At 39.2% G+C, this 6,000-nt stretch overlaps 1 long non-coding RNA gene across 1 annotated transcript; it reads right to left on the bottom strand.

Annotated features, from left to right (window-relative positions):
• Positions 1-228: 228 nt before the first annotated feature.
• On the bottom strand, positions 229-3,975 carry LOC139958835 (uncharacterized). The gene is made up of 3 exons (XR_011789889.1): positions 3,712-3,975; positions 2,662-2,878; positions 229-2,223 (listed from the first exon to the last, which is right to left on the bottom strand). It is a non-coding gene; the product is annotated as an uncharacterized lncRNA (long non-coding RNA).
• Between the last annotated feature and the right edge of the window lie 2,025 nt (positions 3,976-6,000).

Below are 6,000 nucleotides of genomic sequence, written 5' to 3'. Positions count from 1 at the left end.
TATCGACCAGTTTTTTCTAGTCATTTGACTATATAACATAAGTTTTGTGACTAATTAAATTGAGTTTTCTGACTAATTAAAATTAGTCCTACTACGATGCCTCTATCGACCAAAGCTTAGTCTAGTGACCAAAAATATTAGTCATTGCAACTGTGACTACTTATTTAGGTCACAAGACTAGTTTAAGATCAAGTACTGATTAGTTAAGAAATGAGATAGTGACACACATTGTAAGTTTTATGGTAATTTTTATTAACATTCAGTATTAATGCAAAATGTGACAAATAAACATTCCATTTAAAAGTCATCTCATAAAGAACAGTAACAAACACTAAAGGTTAAAGAACATTTAAAACTAAAATAAATATTTATGGGAAAATTGGGAAAACTTATTTTTACAAAATTGTCAAAATCTTTTCCCACAAAACATCTTGAGAATACTTATGGGATTACTTTGAAATGCTCCTTAGCCATTAAGTTGGCAGTGTTCAACAGTTTTCAAACAATTAGACCCCCTGATGACCTATACCTACAATTTCTTAAAGACCCTCATTGTCCACTGACCATGCATCATTATGGGCTCCATCAGTTTCATCAAAATAGCAGCATGGAAGAGATGTGGGCAGACAAAGGGAAAATTGCGAGTACACAGCTCAAATATAAAAATAGAAGTTTAGCCAAATAAATTATCTTAATAAATATTTAAATATACATAACATATATTAAATATACACAAAATAATATATCATATTTTTAAATTTATTTATAAAAATAATACCCCATGTCAAATCAAACGGTATGAAAAGGCCTTGAGTAGCTCTATATGACCTTAGCTGTTAAAAAGGGCCAGAAAATATCCTTATAATCTTCATCTCGAATTAGGAACTTGGAAGTGATATTATTATCAGTTTCTGACCATGGATGTGATGGTACAATATTAATGCAGAACATGTAAGTTGAATATGTTATTATCCTTGACGCAACATTAGGGTGGAACAGAAAACAAAGTAGTTAAAACATTTCTAAAAGTACTTTATCACAAACTATAAGTTATGTCTTGAATGGTAGAAACAATGCTGAGCTACAGCTACATGTTCCCCAGGGGACATCCCATATCATTGCAGCCATGAAGCGGTGCAAATGCTATATTTTTGAATTACCTCCCAGGGTACCCTATACACCTGGGTAAAGAGCGGCAATTGAGATTAAGTGTCTTCTTTAAAGATACATACGTATCGACCAGGTTGGTACATGAACCTACGATCATGGAATCATGTGTTCAGTGCCCCAACCATTCCGCCACAACTTCTCTATGTCTTTACGTACTGTGGTTATTTCAGTGATTGCATAATGCGCACTATATATCACAGATTGTTCCTTATATGTAACTTAAGGTAGCATAAGCCCATTTAAAGCTCCATTGACTTACACACTAAATCACAAAAGTAATGTGGTCTCTAAGTCTAGATAGAAGTTTTCACTAGCTAAATGCTACCTATCACCGGATAGCTGACAAGTTGGCCTTACATGGCACTAACAATTTTCTGTATCATGACCATGTAGATTTTTTGCTATTCGAGCCGGAAGTTTTCGTCACTTGTAAACAAACCTCTTCACTCAGAGGTAAACAATTTTCCTACGCTGCTCCTGGGAAGCCTAAAGGGGTCTAAACCTGCCTCAATTGACCCAATTTTCTCACCACATGTACATTCATGCTCTTCAACATGCAAGCCACAAAAAACTATATTATGATTGATAACAGGTCAAAAAGATGTTCCCCGCTGCTTTTTGGCACTTTTCCTGAAGGAGAACAATCGAAGGGATGGATATAGACTCTAATAGGAGTATGCCAACTTAAGTGAGAGATTTTTTTTTTTTCATACCAAAATGATACTTTTAATAGTCGTCACAATATAAAACCACAACATATTTCAATGCAATTATCATTTTTGGTCCATAAAGATGTCTTTTCAGAGATTTCAGTATGCACTGTGCAGTGTGTAAATACACATATGAGCAATACTGTGTAAGCAGTAACCAGGTCTACGTCTGCAACAACATTTCCAGTCACCAATTTTGATAAACTTGACCAAGTTGGGTGCATTTATGATTCTTGCAGGTTTTATTGGTATCTGGATCACAGTCCACTTGGTCTGGTTTGCCATACCTGCAGCAACATCATCCAGAGAAGGGTCAGCGGGGAGGGCTTTTTTGTCTCTGGCTCTGAAATGTGATGAAATTGAAAACTGCTTTTGTTTAGCTCAGTTGATTCCTCCCAAACTGACCTACAGGACATACCCCAATGTATTCCTGAACTGTTTGGAACATGTTAAACTGATATTGCCTGTCACTTCAGTGCAACTGTTAAGTTACTTAGAATAAGAGAATTGAAGGTGTTCTTTGCCAAAACTGGATCATTGGGATTTGTAAACCACAGCCTAACTGTAACAGTATGTACAGTAGTCTAAATGAAAGCTTACTGAAATGCTATCTAAATACACAGTTCACCTCAATAACATATCCAGTCCATTTAAAGGTTTATCCATAGGTTGTTACAATGTATTAAAGACAGGTGTAGGGGACAAGAGGTAGATAGGGGGCATAATTTGTGATAAAACATTCAAATTTGTTGCTCGTCAAAGAACAACAACGTCAAATTACCTTATTCTCCATGGGTGGCAAACACTGGTTCCTATAGTTACTACAGTAGATCTCCCATGGAAGTATCAGGATATCTATTTCTGCTGTCAGAGTTGTTTGGAATTTGTTGTTACCTCATCTAACCAGTTGAGTCCATTGATACCACTGATACCACCATTGATACCACCATTCAAAGTATATAGCTGTGAATGCTGAGGACTTGGCTTATCAACTTTCTCTGAAAATTGACAAACAACAGAAAATTAATGATAGGCTGAGTAGGCTCAAAACCCCTTGATGCACATATGCAGGAGCAGAAAATGCATACCTTTGTGGATTATTTGCTAAATAAGACTCAAAACATTCTCTGTCCAGGGTATTAGCACTCAGCAGCCACTCTACTTAGGATACAGAACCCTACAACATTGTGCTACAGCTGGTGTAGATTTGGTCTAGGAAGTAGGATACTAACATAGCGCCACTATGAACCTGAGGCCTAGGCCTAAGCTAACAACATTATGGGTATTTCATGCATTGAAACTTAGTTTTTGTTCTTAGTTAAACACCAGGTACTTCCAACTTTATCAAAAATAACCTAAAATGTGAGTACCATGTACTTTGTACCATGTACTAGCCTAGAGCAGAAGGTAAGTACCACTCCGAAGATCTTCAGTTCAGAGTGCACGAAATGCAGACCGGGTTGGTGGTCGACGAAGTGTCTAGAAACTTGATGTATGCTAGCCTACACCACAGGCGCTTGTAACATTATAGAATAAAGGCCTAGTATACTAGCTAATAATACACATTTATATAAAATATGTCATATAAGTGTGTATTACTGCTTCTATAGTACTATACATCTACGAGTGCATGTGGCCTACACTAGGTAGACTACACTCCTAGCCTAGCTTCGTCCTAGCGTTAGCCACAGTTTTGCTTGCTATGGCCTAACGTTATAATTTTACCCATACTTTCCAGCCAAACATATCGCGGATATTCAAACCTTCTTTGAACATTATGTCAATTGTGTCAATTATTATTTATTAGAATTTCAGTTGTGATTGAACTTACCTAACTGACCACATTTTGAAACTGCTTCTGACAATTTGTTAAATGATTAAGAATCTTCTTATTTTGTTGATGGCCCTGTTCTATCTGCAGTTAGGTAATGGCCGCAATGTACGACGTACGACGTACTACGTACGTGCATACAGTATACATGTAATCGCCGGACGTCGTCTGAATTTTTGATCTCTGATCAGCTGAGCACACGGTATTCTACGGTACGATGATTGGATAAAAATAATGACGTCATTGGTCAAAGCTGAAGGTTATAGAAAGTAAACAAACAGAAGACTAGAACATTCTCGTCACGCTTACATACATGACAAGCATAGTGAGTGTCAACAAAGTTCGTACAAATTTATGTGACTAATTTATGTTAGTCGAACGACCATGCAAATTGGTCTGCAACTAACGAATTGGTAATGACTAGCTAACTCTAGTCACTGTGACTAGATTTTTGCCATTCGTGACTAACTAATGTTTTCACTATAGTGGTGCTTTGATGTGCGTATACAGGCGCGTATCCAGGATTTTCTAACCCGGGGGGGCGCGAATTACTATCTAAGCGGAGCGCCACCATCGGTTGGCGCGCAGCGTACAAGAAAATTTCTTGTTTTGATACCCCCCCCCCCCAGATCACCGGAAACGGCACTTCTCGGGCTTGAAATGACCAACCAGATGTACACTTTTGGCCTGAGAACCAAGTATTTCCTAATAGTTTTTTGTTTCCATCCATAACCTTTTTGAAGATTGTCAACCCGGCACACGTCATGTTCGACCTGATCGCATGTCCTGTGGGTCTTTGCTTTTGTAGGTGATTCTACGTCGCGGCCCACAATACCCGTCAGCCCCACTTTTCAAGGTTTTAAGCCCCAAATTTATTCAGAATTTGAAAATTCACATTTCTCGTGAATAAACTCACTTGAAAACATACCCATAATGTTGTACAAAATTTCATCTATGGACAACCAATATAGAAAAACTACCTTCAACCCCTAACAGACCGGTCGAAATTGCACGAGTAGAGGGAAGTGTGATGCAGAATGTTGGTCATAAATTTTCTAAAATTCAGACACAGTTAATTTATTGGTGTAGAAATATTAAAACTCTTATAACGGCTATTATAAAACTTGGTTGAAGGAAATGAAAAAATAGCAGATATTTCCGAGAGCGAACACTACACACATAGGCGTAGGAGGCGCGGCGGCAGTGGCGGAGCTAGGGGTATTGGTCAGAAGGGGAGAGAATGGTCTGTAGGGGCGCTTTCTACACTATCTAAGCGGAACGCCACCACTGGTCGGCGCGTAGCGCACAGACAAATTTTGAGTAAAGATATTCCCTAGATCGCCGGAAATGACCCTTTCAGGGCCTGGCTAATTTGCAGATAAACGAAGAATAGGGTGTCATCGCGAAATGACACCAACAAAATGTGAGAAATGTCAATAAGTAGATGAGAGCGCAATAAAAAAGTCAATAATCTAGAATAAGTAAAAAGTGGTAAAGAGCTGAAAAAGGCGCCAGCAGTCCATTTGAGTCCGTCAGGGGGCGCATCCGCCCCCTGACCGTATGGACGCTCCGCCACTGCGCGGCGGGGGTGCAGCCCCTAATTCGCCATTACTAATGTAAAAGAAAATTTTGACATAATTGGACCTCCATGTTTTTTATACATCTACATGAGACATGTCGTTGTTTACATTAGCATCCCGCGGTATACTGCGCAATTTGAACGGACCGTACGGTACATGATGGCGAGGGATGTAATAACCGATGCTTGCTTATATGATATTGACATGAAAACGTCGAACGCGCGCTTGGCGCGCGAAAATTTTTGGTTATTTTTTCAGGCAAGTCGGACAGTTTTGAGGATTTTCATCCTGGAACGCCATTTTCATGCTCACTGATATGATGTGATATCTGCTGTTTGCGTTACAAATTCGAACAGGCGCGTAGCGAGGAATTTGCCAAGGGAGGGGCGAAGCCTGTAGGCAAATTATCTAAGCGTAGCGCCACCATAGGTTGGCGCGAAGCGTACAAGCAAATTTTGGCCGAAAATGTCTCCCAGATCGCTGGAAATGACACTTCCCAGGCCTTGTAAGTTGCATCTAAGCACTTTCTATTTTGAAGTTACTTAGCGATATCATTTAAAAAAATGCTGAATGGGGGGGGGGCGGTCGCCCCCATCCCAAAATGCGTCATGTTCCCCGACGACACGGTCGAGTTCGAGACTAGCCACAGTTGGTTTCATAGCACAATTCTACACACGCGTTATGATAGACCATATATAGTATATATATA

Source organism: Apostichopus japonicus, chromosome 18 (assembly GCF_037975245.1).
Source record: "Apostichopus japonicus isolate 1M-3 chromosome 18, ASM3797524v1, whole genome shotgun sequence".
NCBI classification, from domain to species: Eukaryota; Metazoa; Echinodermata; class Holothuroidea; order Aspidochirotida; family Stichopodidae; genus Apostichopus; species Apostichopus japonicus.
The sequence above is the reverse complement of the archived record's forward strand: the minus strand, read 5'-3'. Positions and strand labels throughout refer to the sequence as shown.